General features: G+C 36.9%; 1 protein-coding gene across 2 annotated transcripts in view; it reads left to right on the top strand.

Annotated features, from left to right (window-relative positions):
* The first annotated feature begins 262 nt into the window (after positions 1-262).
* slc8a4a (solute carrier family 8 member 4a) overlaps positions 263-13,198 on the top strand; it is a 126,451-nt gene continuing 113,515 nt past the window's right edge. The window contains exons 1-2 of one of the 2 annotated variants that reach the window (XM_073934880.1): positions 263-713; positions 952-1,043. The gene's annotated coding sequence lies outside the window, so the exon portion shown is untranslated. The remainder of the gene's footprint in view (positions 714-951; positions 1,044-13,198) is intronic. The other variant, XM_009295486.5, reaches the window with a different exon arrangement.

Below are 13,198 nucleotides of genomic sequence, written 5' to 3'. Positions count from 1 at the left end.
GCTGTCAGCCTGCCAGCCACACTCCGGCAAACCTGCACGCGCTGTATACAAAAATGTCCCCTCCCCTCTTTCTGCAGTCCACACCGCTGGAAAAACAAACGCCGATTTTAGCACCCTGTCTTGGTTTTCTGCACAATCCCATTCGCCGAAATTAGAACCAGAGTGCTCATTTCCATATTGCCTTTCCCAACATACTCCGCCCGTCTCCTCCATCCTCATGGCGAGGCTGATGCTGATGCGAGTGTATAGTTAGCATCTTCTCATTCACTCCCTCTGGCTCCACACGTCCACGTGCGGCTCTCGTCAATCTTTTTATACGCTTTCTTTATTTCTTTATTCAATCTGTAAGTCTGTAAAACGCAATTTTTAGCATTCATTCTTTTCTTCTCCGAAAATTCCATTAGAAGCAGGCATTTTTCTAGTGTTTGGAATTATATGAATGAGCTAATTCAGGTACCTTCTTGAAGACGGGACGGGCTTTGTTAAATCAGCTTCGCCTCAAGTCTACAACCCTTTTGGATTGTGCGTGTTTTTATCAGTTGTTTGTATTGTTTGAACTGTCAAATCAAGAACGGCGCCGCTGCACAGCTCGCGCGCATCACCGCTGCTCCATGGAGACATAAGCCGCGCGCGCCGCGCTCATTCACTGTGAATTAAACCCAACTACAGCAAGTCAACAGCCGAGTGTCCACCGGAATCCACACACCTTCATTGTAAGTACCCATTTACTCACTACAACACATCGCAATGCAAGGAATAGGTTTGCGGTTTCATATACAGAAAGAAAGCGAATTGATTGCAACAAACGAGTAATAAGACCGCAGCCTCCATGTTTTCACGTTATTTGCTGTCTGTCGATTTTATGAAACGAAACTTCCACGTTCACATATCACGCATTCCTTCAAGAAAAAAATAAATATTCTTAATTTAATACCACATTATTGGTTTCAGGTACAAACTTGCTTGTCAAATTTCTCACAGCCCATACAGGAGCTACCCAACACAATGAACCTCTGTTAACGTACGCCTGTCTGTCAGAGCAGGTAAGATTGATTTCACTCTTGTAGTAATGGGTCGATTAAGTTGGTGTTCTGTACGTATGCAGATCTTAAATGTTTTGTTCTGGACCTGCATAACTAGTAGTACGCGCCACATAGTTTTCATACTGGCTATGAATACTTAGCAGTCACAGTTCTCATGGAAACGCTCTCCTACTCTTCACTACAGAGGCAGCCCACCTGTTTCAGATAAACATAGATTGTGATACGCCAGTATCCTGTGCCATGTAAGCCAGGAAGCCCTCAGCTTCCAGATGCATTGACTTGGGATAAAAAAAACTCCTATCTGTATAGGAATCTTCTTCAAAGAATTGTGGCATGCAAATATATTTGACTTCTTTGCATTGTGAAGGTTTTTCACTCCCACAGCGATGCCTGAATCTTCTGTATTTTAGACATGCTGAAGACTTTTTAGACTCTGAAGCTTTTTAATTATTTCATGTCTAAGTGACACTTAAGAGCGTTGGGCTTATAACTCTGTTAAGTGCATGGTTGCATTTGATTGAAAAGCTTTTACAGTTTGAAGAACAGATTTTTGGTCACATTTAAAGACCCGTGCTACAGCTTGAGAAATCCCAAGACAATTAATGCTGTTTAATTATTTTAATTATGTTAGCCTGTCAGTCAGAGTGATCTGACAATTAGAGTGACCAAATCGATAGAGCTTACATTGGTTGAAATTTTTTAAATGATGTTGGAAATCACTGCGACTTGACTGCGATGCATCCAGCAGAAGTCTAATAGTCTTTGCCAAGCAATGTATGTCATTCTTTGGAGATTTTCAGCATGTTGTGTTGTTATAGGATGCCGAGTCCACCTGTTCTAAATATAAATATGCAATCTACTATGTTTTTTTTTAATGTTGGTCGAGGTTATAAGTAGGCCCACATGGAATCTGCACGCGCAGAAATCCAGAGATTTTTAGACAATCATTAAGTCTATTGATTTGCTTGTGTGTACATGTACTTATTCAGTTTTTAAATTATTTTCAGTAATATTAATGACTATCTTCATGATTTATTTACAATACAGTTTGTAAGGTAATATTTTCTGTCTTTTAATAGAGATTTTATATGAGAGACTTGCTTTGTTTACCAAATATGTGGATCTAATTGGATTTGCTTTGTAAACATGAAATAAAAATTAAAGTATCATCTATTAAGTTTGTTATTTTACTCCCAAATTCGTTCCGCATAGATCTATCAGATTTATTTTTACTAAATTCTGCACAAAAATAGCAAGAAATGTCTGCAGATTTTGTGTGGCTCTAGCTATAAGCCAAAAAAAAAAAACTATTTGTGTAAACACAAACACTCAAATATCTATTATTTAGCATTTTCTTAGTTCAGAAGTTTTTAACGATAAATGACAATTTGATCTGTAACGTTTTTTATAGATAACTTTTTCAAAAATAGAATTAATTTTTTTATATTATGAAAATGGAGCACCTTTAATAATTAATCAAAATTAAAAGCACTTGTAAGTTTGCAGTGCAGTTTTCAGTTGACTGAAAATAAAAATTCTCTCATCAGTTATTCAGCCTAATACTGTATAGTATTCCATACCTTTATATCTTTCCCATTTTCTTTACAGAATGTGTGTGTATTTATCTCAGAAAAATAAAAGGGAACATTTACTTACACTTTTTGAGCAGTATGTTTTTATTATTGTTTTGAGGTTTTTGTTTTCTTCGCTCCACTTTCATAATATTGTCAAATTCTTTTTTTAAAATACCACTTTATTTGTTTGGAATGACGTTGATTTAGATAACTAAGACAGAATTGTATTTATTTTTTGTATACAATCATTTTATCATATAAGAGAAATTCCATGCAGCGGCATGAATGTGACATTTGCAGTAAAAACTCAAAGCATAAATTCATAGAGAAAGTATGTTAAAGGTAAATTGACACATCTGTTTATATTTCCCAAAATAATGAACCACAGAGTTATGGAATCAGAAAAATATGAATCTGTAAACATTTTTATGCTTTCAATGAGGAAAATAAACATGTGTTAAGGATGTGACAAAAAATAGTCTGCAAGCTAACAGTATACAGCATACTTTGTAGAAATTCTGTGAATTAAACTGCACAAGCCAAAAGAAATAATGCTAATCAAAAGGATAAGAGTTGGCTCTCTATAGAACGAAAATTATTGATTTTGTTTTGCTTTACATTTTGTGTATTTATGAGGAAAAAAGCTTTGCTAATATGGATGTGCCATCTCTCCATTATGGATGTGACGGATGTGGAATTGCCACTTGAGTGACTTCTGTAGATCGTATATAATTGTTTGAGAACATTGACAGAGACATTTTTGAGTATTTTTAAAGTACTGTAAAATACAAGCCTACACAAAAAAACTTAGACATTGTTTTGCTAGTTTGGTAGAAATGTATTTTTTTCATGGCAAGGTTGACATTTGCATGGAATTGCTCACAAGCAAATATAACATTGTCATATTCACCAACAGGCAGTGAAACCTATCTGATAGACCTGTGCTTGTATGATACACAAAATGCCATATGCCCTCACCAGGGAAATCAATTACGCCTTCAATTTCCTTTGTTATATAATTACAATGCAACAAAACCGACTGTAGGCAAATGATACTCCTACAGCCTGAATTTCAAATCAGCCCTGTCCAATTCCACTTATAGGCTGATGGCATGAAATAGTCTGAAATCTCTATTTTTAAGTCTTGATATTATAGGATATTTGCAATGCCTGTGGTGCATCATGCAATCATTAGTGGCGCATATATCATTCTTTTCTTCTGCTGAAGGCTTGATTTAGTTTGGTTCCCACAATTCATACAGTCTAGTCTGGCTGATGCTCTCTAGTTGTAAATCTTTACGTGTTCTCCTTTTGGAGCTCTTGGTTTCACTGGCATTATTTTCCTTTCCCTAATGCCTGGAACCATTACTCACAGCTTGAGCTAATCTTAATGTTTCTGGCGAGCTGAAAATAATCCCGTTCTCGCTATAGGCAGAATTCAGAAAGTGGTTTGTTTCCACACGCTGCTGCTTCTTTCATTATGCGGCGTGTCTGAATATTTGTACATCCTTTGCTCTGAAAGCTCCGGAAGACACAAATTATGTCGGCCAAGATTTAGAAGCCCAATTTTGTTACAGGCGAGAGTTTCCATTGGATTGTAAAACCTGCAAGGCTGTCCAGAGCGCTCCGTATGTGGCATAAGAATTATGTGTATAATTGTGTGCAAAACATCCAGGAAATTGGAGGTTTAAATCTTTTCTTGTGCAGCTTTAAAGTTGTGCTTTTATATCGGTACACTTGTGTTTATGTCTGCAGCTCATCTACAAGTGATCCCTTTAGTATCACCCTCCTCAGCGAGAATACAAAGCCCCCAAATGGTGTTCTGCTCAGCTCGACTAGCATTATTAACACTGAGCCAGGAGCCCAGCACTAAAGCCTTCATATTTCACCCCCCGGTCCACTGATAGCCCTTACAAATGGTTAGCACAGTAAAATCCAGCCAAGCGAACCATTAAAATATCTTGCCCTTCTCGGGTCTCTGCGCAATTGAGGTAAGCAAGCTCTGTCAAGCCGGGTTATAGATAATATAAAAATGTAGCCTTAATAAGAGATATTTTTGTCTTTAACATTTCCCCCTGTCCATTTAGAGCTTTTTTAGCTTTCATGCAATGAGGATCATTTGTTTGCCTAAAGCTCTGTTCCGAAATGAGCTACTGTCTGCCTACACACTGATAAAAATAAAGGTTTTTTATTGGCATCCATGAGGAACCTTTAACATCCGTGGAACCTTTCCACAAACAAAAAGTTCTTTATAGTGAATCACAATCGTTGCCTAACGATTTGTTGTCTTAGAGAGAACAGGCTGCAGCTCTCAGAACGCCTGCTATTAGGATCCAATCACAAACGGATGATGATAAATACAGGTGTATAAAGGTCTAAAACATTTCTAGATTGTTCACTTTTTTGAGCACTTCCGAAGGTAGCGAAGTGAAAACACATTTAATTGGATTTCCATCATAGTATAATTGCTCATATGGTCAAGTTCATTTAAATAGCCACAAAAGAGCAGCTATTTATCACCTACTCACCTAAATTGTAATTGTTTGGAGAAAGTGAATCAAAACAAGTGATTTAAAGGTGCAGATCTTGCATAATGCTATCTGTTAAGATAACATTTTTCAAACACAGTCACTCCCCTGCCGTCCAAAGCCATTCCTCCTGAATGCACACCTTAAAGATGACATTAGACAACCCACTAGATCATGTCATTCGCCAGTTAGAAAACTTTATAGTACTTTATAATACTACAATTCCGAATGAAAAACAGTATTATATCTAGCACGCTTTCAGTTGCAAGCAAAACTTGTCATAATGTGCAATATTTCATGCATGTAAGGATCGCTGTCTCACTCTCTCACACCTTTTGTCTTAAAGCGACTATGGTGCTTGGTCAACGGGGTGCAGGAATTAAACTTATTACTAAGCCATAGTTGCATGTTATTTCAGACTGAATATCCAAAGTAGCATGGTAAACAATATCCGCTTGTTAAGTGGTGACGTGTTTGTGACGTATGTAATACTGTTTCCGGGTCCAAGCCGCCATTCATTTGAGTGGAGAAATCATTCGTTTATGATCACGTTTTATTCCTATCACACATTAAAGTTAATTTTACATAAAGTCATAGTGTACACAACAATCTCTGGGCTTGCTGCATAACAAATACCAAAAATTTAACAATTTATAAAAAAATTAATCACTTTCTGGACAGCGGATATTAGGCATGGACATATATATTGCGATCTTGATTTTCGAAAGCATTAAATCGCTTTGTAAACGTTTATTATTACCATTTCATGAGTCTCCCCATTCAGTTGAATAGAGCGCTTGGACCCGGAAGCCGCTTCGCGTGACGTCACACTTAAGCGGATAGGGAGCGTGTCACAGGTTGTCATTGTTCAAAAATAAATCAACGTGATTATAAAACGAACTTCACCTCAGTAAAGCAGGCTAGGCAGAATAGCGCTGTTTACTGATATTTTCTTGTTAAACTAAATAAAAATCAACAAACGATGCTGTAGAAGGTCACTTATGAAACTGAAAATAGTCACATTTTATCTTTCGCTGGAAGATTTCAATGGCTGAACAACACTTCTGTGCATAAAACCCTTTCATAAAATCACAAAATCTACACAAGCTTTGCATGTTTAAAATAGTTTTAAAACAGAATATTACATGTCTAAAAGATATACTTCAACCATGGTGTCATCCTTCGTCCAGCTTGCAGAAGTAACTCCAATATTGATTCAGGATTTTCAAAAAATGTTGTGTACGCGCAAAAAGCAGATCTGCGTGAACGGCAGCACAGATGTACAAATCTACATTTATTGACAGACCGTTTGGGCGACTTGTAGAAATTAAGGGAATTGTCCACCAGACAAATTTTAATTGGATGAAAATGTTTTCGTTTTATGCCTCACCCAGAATATAAAAAAACATATATATATATATATATATATATATATATATATATATATATACACATACACATTTTGATCATTTACTCTAATCATTACTATTGGAATTTGATGTAGAGACTTTCAACCAGCACAACAAAAACCTTCTGAAGACTATCACTGCACCATTAAGCTTTGTTGCATTGTACCATAATATTGCAGTCTAAATTGTGTCAGCTTTCATTTTCGTTCTCAATTATACTTGAGTCCAAACTGAATTTACATTTTTGTGCTCTGATCTGCATATTATCGTTCACTTTTATGATAAATGCACTTAGTTGAAATTTAGTGCTTTTTAACCCACACAGGACCTTCTTGAAATATGGTTAAAGTTTACTGCTGAATGATGTCTTAAATAAACCTGAATGTTATTTTTATTGTATTTACACATTTGTTATTAACAATTAAAATTAAGATAGTAAATAATGAGTACCGGACAAAAAGTGGCAAATTGTGGGAAAAGTGGGAAAATGCCACAAAATGCTACAAAGCTGACAACCATACTCTACAATCGAATTATAACTGGAGCGTTGCATTTGCTTTAGTGCAGGCAACACTTTGAAATTATAGTGTAGTTTTCTAAAGCATGGCAAAGATTATTAAAACCATTGATTTATTAAGTAACGTTTGTGACATTGACTATGTTTACATTGACATCAGTGATTGAATTATTTACCTTAATCTGAATAAGACAATAATATGATTAAGGCGTTTACATGAGTTGCTTGTTGAATATTTTTCATGATCCCATCTGACATGTTATAGCACATAATTTGATTAACGTCATTGTGCTATCCACGTTTCCTCCAGAGTTTTATGTAATTTCAGATGTTTTATTTTTAATTTGTCAATTCTGCAGTTTGGCAATTTCACTTTCATTCAGGAACATTTCATTCATGCCCCTCATGACAAACGAGATATTGGCGCGAGTATGAACTGCTGGAAGAGTGTTGTTTTAATGGAATTCAACACCACACGCTGAATGGGAAAAAAGCATTTTGCAATGCATGTGTCTGTTTTCCTTCATTGACTTGGTAGGTGCAAAGACTAGTGTCAAACAGCTGTGTGTAGACTATCCTGGCACAAAATGCAGCAAAAATCCTACACAATGATTATGGTTGGATTAAGGTGTTTACATATCTGTACTGCACTTCAATAATGTGACTAAAATCAGCATGCTCCACATGTTTTAATTCGATTTCCGTTTAGATCAATTATGACTTTAGTCTGATTAAATTAATCAAAAAAAGCTGTTTACATGGTAGACTCTTAATCAGAGTATTGTCTTAATCATATTAAAATCTGAATATTGGTGTTCATATAAACATACTCAGTGTTATGATGTGCCCTTAATGCATCTTTGCATAATTAAGATGGTTAATATTCATGTCACGCAGCCATGTCCTAAATTACATTCTCTGCAGGCATCTCAGCAGGGTTTGGAACAGTGTTTATGTGTTATTTGGGCATATGGCAAGATGATTACGGACGGTTCAGTGTTCCCTATGTCCGTTCCCTATAAAACGCATGCCAAATATGCTCCTTTAACTATTCAGGAGTGCCTCTTCATAGGACTCTTGCAGTGATCAAAAGAAATGTGTGAGAACCCTAGAGAAAGAGCTGATGCTGAAGAAGCTGTGAAGTGTATAAACTCTCCTTACAACTTGTGGCCAGGTAGAAAATGTGTACTTGAAGATAACGGAACACTATTCCCTCGGTCCTAGTAAAATCATTACAACAGCAATCCTTAAAGAGGCTGTGAAACAGTGTGAATGAGTACGCTCATGTTTCCACAAAGATTGTATGAATCTTTCACCTTTACTAAGGAGCTTCAAGAAACACTTGACCTGGGAAAAAAAGAAAAAGAAAACCACAGCTCTCCAAATGCATATTATCAAACTGCCAAAATGGTTGGCAGAAACATAATGCTGAGTTCCAACTAAACATCTCATCCCAGTCACGTAGAACAGACAGGAATGTACCAAATGGGGCTTCTAGTTTTCAGGATTCTGGCAGCTTGTGATTATTTAGATGACACTGAATTATGGATTTCTTCAGGATTTTCCAAAGAATAACAGGGAATCTGTTTATTTACTGAACGTGACCCGTAGACAATATGTTGAGCACAGACTATATACACCGTTTCACAGACATGGCTTAATCTTAGTCTTAGAGACAAAATTGCATGTTTGAGCTGTCTTAACTCTAAATAATTTGTAGTGATTTATTTGAAAACATGTCAGAGCCATTGATTTGTCTCAAGATGTACACAATTGATGGCTTTTTCTAAATCTTTTTATAAGCTTAAATTGCCTAACTCTATCAAGGCCTAGTCTTGGTTTTGGCCATGTCTTGTCTCTAAAAGCAGGCTATGACTACAGAAACAGTCATTTTGAATGTTTTAAAGCGTTATCATTTAATAACTTTGTTAAAATGAAAGCAATATGTCCATAGTACACTGACTATTCCTAAATGTGTGTATTTCATCGTAACATTGTTGTTTTATTGATATTACGAAATGTTTTACGAAAAGTGTTACGAGTATCCGCTTGTTAAGTCGTGACGTATGAAATACAGTTGAAAAAAATGAATCACTTTCTGGCCATTGGATATTAAAGGGGTGGTCCAGAATGTAATTTTAAGGCTTGGTTGTGTTTATAATATGCAAAGCGATGTGTGCTTATGGTTCACTTGAAGGAAATCGCGTAATTTGTTTATATATCTCACTTTGATTATACACAGCTACTCAGCTAACATGAAAACGACTGTCATATTTCCTAGTTCCTCTGAAAGGCCCGCCCTTAAGTGACTCTGATTGGTCATCGTCATAATGTGCTGCTATTGGCAGATTGGCTCCACGTCAATCCTGTAAAAGCACGTGCTTTTCTGCTATGTAAACATGCAGTCAACCTCGCGGCCGCTCTCTAAAATAACTAAGGAGTGAAAATGGGGTGCGGCTCCTTTAACAGCGTCTGTGTGTGCGTCTATGTGTGTGTGAATGTGTGAACTTTCTTTAGCAAGCACATGTGCACGGGACTTTCTTTTTCTCTGATGCTCGGATTAAGTTATTTTCTGTAATATATTGTGACAGAATAATAAAGCACAAGATGTGAGATGCTACCTGTTGAGCCTTGATTTATTATTCTGCTGCGACCACTAGTCAGGTAAGCTAATCTGTATTTTTTTAACTCTATGCGTTATGACGTCTTTCACGAGTATCCGGAATATGCAGGTGTAAGTAATATGAATCATACACATATCTTTTGCGACTTCATTATCTGAGATGTGAAACACATGGAGCTGCTTGAAGACTATCAGTGCAGTCCCGTGTGCACACACATAAGAGACACGAACGTGCTGGTGGAGTGAGTGTGTGTTACAGCTGTTTGGCTGATAGATATGAATTTGTAGCTAAATCGTTTGCCCGCAAAGCAGCATTTCGCATTGTTTACATCATTGCTACAGCATACCGTTAACGCTAGACACTGTACATGTCATGATCAATTTTAACAAATAAAAACACTTACTTGTAGCTTACAACTTCTGCTTTGAGGAGATTTTAGCCGAATCCAGCACTGAGCTGGGAGAGATTCTAGAGCTGTTTTGTCAAATCATGCTTGCTGAGTATTTTATAATTCTCTGGAAGATAATTAATATTGAACTGAAGGCACTTCTGTCTTTGTGTCGTGTCCTTTGGAAGCCCAAATACAGAAACAGATGAAGCTCTGTGGAAACAGCAGCGTTTAGACGCATTTTTAAGCTTTATCTCTGCTATAACGTTACAGTGCTTCTGGCCACGGCCCTTACCTGCATGTGCAGTGTGGGATGCGCAGTAAACGAACTTGTGATGTCACAGGGGGCGGAAGTACTTCATTGTAGGCTTTGCTAAGCTAACTCTGTAAAAACCAAGGTCTCCCTTTGCATTGAACTTAGAACTTTTTACATTCAGAGATGTTGTTTATGTTCACACAGCTACATTACACATTAACTAAAGTTTAAAATATGAGATCGTAGTGAACCACCCCTTTAATATTTGGCGTGATTTTGATTTTCTAAAGTATTACTTTTCTTTGTAAACATTTATTATTACCATTTGTTGAGCCTCCTCATGCTGTTTGACATAGCGATTGGACCCGGAAGCCGCTTTGCATGACGTCACACTTAACAAACGGATGAGTATACTTTGAATACGTGCAGTGAAAAAACTTATCTACATAGACAAAGTGAAGTATACAATTTTGCATGTGGTCTAGAACTCATACATATTTATAGGCTAAAATTAATTACATTTTCAGGGTCATTTCAATTCATAAAATATGATGGCAAATATTCAAAACTTAATTCTAAAACAACACACTACAAGCTTTAAATGTAAATATGACGTGACAATTCTGTAAAGTCTTACAGTGTGTGAAAGGTCTATTAGTTTTTGAATTTGAATAGTTCCAGTGTTAAAGGAAATTAAGATACATTAAAGACTATAGAGTAAACAAGACATGCCACTCGTATCTTTTTGAATGGGGAAAAAGTAATGGTCAATATGTCGAATAAAGCCCACCTTCTAGTACAGGAGCCAATCATCAATCTCTATATGATGAATAAAGCCCGCCTTCTAATACAGGAGCCTATCACTGATGTCTATATGGCGAATAAAGCCTGCCTTCTAGTACAGGAGCCAATGATCGATTTCTGAATGGCGAATAAAGCTTGCCTTCTAGTACAGAAGCCAATCATCGATTTCTGAATGGCGAATAAAGCTTGCCTTCTAGTACAGGAGCCAATCATCGATTTCTGAATGGCGAATAAAGCTTGCCTTCTAGTACAGAAGCCAATCATCGATCACTGTAGACTGATGATGCTCCACGGGAGGGGCTTGGACCAGACGCGAATTTCTGCAGATTTTGTGTGAGTTGAGTGTCTAGAAATGAAACTAAAGAGACAATTGTTGAATTTTATTGGTGATTCCAAAATGAAATTCAGTCACAAGCTTGGCAAGCAGTTTTGGAGAATTTGATGTTTCCCCACTCAAACAGAATGCCCGAGCATACTGCCCAAGAGGCATTTCAAAGATGGCCGCCGAGTTTAATGACTTGCATTAAAGGGAATTTGGCTACATATCTTTTACCACAATAGTTGAATTAAATAATTGCAAAAACAAAGAAAAGGAAACAATCACCCTACAGCAGGATGGTCGCTGGTTTGAGCTTCGGCTGGGTTAGTTGGCATTTGTGGATGGAGTTTGCATGTTCTCCCTTTGTTTCCGTGGGTTTCCTCCGGGTACTTCGGTTTCCCCCACACGTCCAAAGACATGTTGTACAGGTGAATTGGGTTGGCTAAATTGGTGTATGTGTGTGAATGGGAGTGTATGGGTGTTTCCCAGTGATGGGTTGCAGCTGGAAGGGCAACTCCTGCGTAAAATATATGCTGGATAAGTTGGTGGTTCATTCCGCTGTGGTGACCTCAGATTAATAAAGGGACTGAGCTGAAAAGAAAATGAATGAATTAATGAATTAATTAATAAATGAACAAAAGGAACTCAGTTTTTACGAAACAGTCAGGAAAACAGGAAACATGTGTGTGCAACTCAACCAGACATTATAGTAACAAACAATGGTTTCTTGTGTAATGAAATGGAAACATGACCATGACGATTAAACATAATACACTCTCAGAAATAAAGGTGCACAAGCTGTCACTGGAGTGGTACCTTTTTAAAAGGTAGAAATTTGTACCTAAAAGGTCCATATTGATACCTCCAAAGGTACATCTTAGTACCTAAAAAGTACAAAAGTGTTCCTCTTAAAATTTTCAGGTATCAATATATACATTTAATGTACCAATATGGACCCTTTAGGTATAAATGTGTACCTTTTGAAAAGGTACCACTCCATTGACAGCTTGTGACCCTTATTTTCTGCAAGTGTAGTTAAATTATAATCAGCCACGTTACGTTTGCTGTAATATGTGTACTAACCACTAACACTAACCATATAATTTCTACACCAAAACAACATTCAAATATCTCCTACAATATTTTTCAGCTCACATTTTAGACTAAATGAATGCAGGTATAGTGATAATTATTACATGTGTACCTAAAGTCATTTATACAGTAAGTGATTTATATTTCTTTTTATACTAAACATATACCTCCACTGAAACTCTCAGCACTGTTTCAGCATTATACAGCTAATAAGACCTGCATTGGTATTAATAATGGCTGTTTGTAGGTGTCCCTGTTATGTAGAAAGATGATTGTGGATGTGAGGAGTAAAAGCCTTTGATCTGCCTCTTTGTTTTCAGGGTTGCAGCCCTCATACAGGAACTTCAGTTCAGATTTAATATCAGCTCTCTGTTTTGCTTCTAGCACTTGTGATGCAGGGAATGGGTTTGTAGGGTGTCTCGACAGAGTCACAGATGATGGCTCCTCTGTGTTTCAGCTATTTATTTGCATTTTGTAGTTGCTTCATGAGGCTTATGCACTCGCTTCCCTTCTCTCCTTCTTATTCCTTCCTTCCTTCCTTCCTTCCTTCCTTCCTTCCTTCCTTCCTTTACTTTTAGATTCTTAGATATTGTTTGTGTTTGTACAGTCTGTAATGAATGCCAAAACTGTGCAATTATACAATA

Source organism: Danio rerio, chromosome 21, assembly GCF_049306965.1.
Source record: "Danio rerio strain Tuebingen ecotype United States chromosome 21, GRCz12tu, whole genome shotgun sequence".
In the NCBI taxonomy this organism is placed as follows: Eukaryota; Metazoa; Chordata; class Actinopteri; order Cypriniformes; family Danionidae; genus Danio; species Danio rerio.
This window is presented reverse-complemented; position numbering and strand designations above follow the sequence as displayed.